This window comes from Protobothrops mucrosquamatus, unplaced genomic scaffold, assembly GCF_001527695.2.
Source record: "Protobothrops mucrosquamatus isolate PMUCROS unplaced genomic scaffold, P.Mucros_1.0 scaffold22158, whole genome shotgun sequence".
Classification (NCBI taxonomy): domain Eukaryota; kingdom Metazoa; phylum Chordata; class Lepidosauria; order Squamata; family Viperidae; genus Protobothrops; species Protobothrops mucrosquamatus.
The window spans coordinates 10,818-12,741 of NW_015407912.1; the positions used below are offsets into that span (position 1 = coordinate 10,818).

General features: G+C 39.8%; 1 long non-coding RNA gene across 1 annotated transcript; it reads left to right on the forward strand.

Moving 5' to 3' along the window:
* The first annotated feature begins 393 nt into the window (after positions 1 to 393).
* On the forward strand, positions 394 to 1,374 carry LOC107302005. The gene is made up of 2 exons (XR_001549357.1): positions 394 to 489; positions 1,013 to 1,374. It is a non-coding gene; the product is annotated as an uncharacterized LOC107302005 (long non-coding RNA).
* The last annotated feature ends 550 nt before the right edge of the window (positions 1,375 to 1,924 follow it).

A 1,924-nucleotide genomic window follows, 5' to 3' on the forward strand; every position in this document is an offset into this window, starting at 1 on the left:
CCGTTGCTTCTTGTCCTGCCTTCAGGCGCTTTGGAGAATGGCTTGACTCCCTCTTCTTTGGGGCAGCCCCTGAGATATTGGAACACGGCTATCATGTCCCCCCCCCCCCCCCGCGTCCTTCTCTTCATTAAACTAGACATCCCCAATTCCAGCAGCCGTTCCTTATATGCTTTTTGCAGGCAAAAGGCCGGCGAAGCAAGGCTGTTGCTCCTGTTGAATCCTTCCCCATTCTGGTGAAAAGTGGGGCCGCCTTGTGCCCAGGGCTCCTGCTAGGCTTGGCAAGCTGCGTAATTTCTCCTGGCCTTGAAGGGGAAAACATTGCAGAGAGCTGCCGTGTTTCTAAGCTTCCTGGCAGGCTGATGGCGAACGATTTTGTGTTCCTCAGGCATCTCTACCTCAGGAAAGATGATGTCTCGGAAGGGAATTGCGCAGAGGAACTCCTGAAGAAGGCTGCCAAGACAGTTGAAGGATATTTCATAGCTCCACCAGGTAACATTTTGCAGGGCGCGTGGAGGGAAATCCATGTTGTGGAATTTTAAACGCTTTGTTCACAATGTGGAATGCAGAAGAGAACTCAGCATCTAATTTCATTATATAGGAGGCAGTAATGGTGGGTATATTGTATCTCTGTTAAGAAATACCATTCTGGATTTTTGGGACCTGCCTAAATTATTGAATTCAATATTACATGTTCTTAATTTCAGTTATTTTGCAGAGTATAATTTGGTCAGTAGTGTGTTTGAAGCAACACAAAGAACTGTGCGATGAACATCCTTGAAAGTTGACATTTTCCGTTTAAAATTTGTAAGGGGTTGCCCTTGAAGTTCATTTTTACAATTAAGAGCACAGTTGAAACTTGTTTCTTTGGAAACGAGTCCTTTTTCCTTCATCAAATAATATATTTGGTAGCTGAATGATATATCAGATAATATGACCATCAATTTTTATTTCTAATAGAAAATACCAAAACTGTCAAAAGTATTTTATTCCTGCCAATTTTTGTTTGTACTAGGTAACATCCCTCTGCCAAAGGTAGAAGAGAGAAATAGTTTCCTTCACAAGGAAGACTCTTAATAGAAGATTCGACTTGAAATGCCATCACCAACTGCTTTTAGACACATTGTGCATTGTTATCTAGATCAAATTTTTATATCGGGTACCTCATGTAATGGGGGGGGAGAGAGGAGGGAGGAACAGGAACTGAAATGAGTGGTGTTGCTTAGCCGAGACAAAAATACTAATTACAGAGCTGTATGGATTTGGAAAGAGTCTCTAAGTTTAACACAAACATGATGTGTGAACATGTCTAGAACTTCTTTTAAACCCCATACAAGAATTCTGATCACATTAAAATTTCGCACAAGTTTACTGGTACATTTTATGGTGTTTAAATATTTTAATCACTGAATCTCAATCACCAAATTCCCCAAAAGAAACACATAATTGTGAAGAGACCATGATCAAAAGTCATGAAATGCGGAAGTTCATAAGCCCAAACCTCTAAAAGTTTGGGGAACCGAATATAGAGGCAACACTGACCATAACTGCAGCAATTCCTCTATAAACTGAATTGCTGTGAGCAAATGATGATCAGCACTGCTCAGTCAGTCCAGGAGGAACATGAAAAGTATCCAGAACTGTTGTAGCTTAAAGTTTAAGTATAAAACTATTGAAACAGAGGTCTGCGTCAGCTACAGACAGCTAGTCCATAAGCTGGCAGACATTAATAAACAAAACATGTACTATCTTTGAACAAAAATCCTAGCACAAAAGAAGGACCATGTATTACTGAGGGTAGAACATTCTGCAAAAAGGAATTCAAAAATTTGCTTTATGAATTCAAATACAGTTGTTCAGTCATGAAACAAAATATTTTCCAAGAAAACTGAATAGAATGTAGTATGATTGCTTTTATACTTTGATT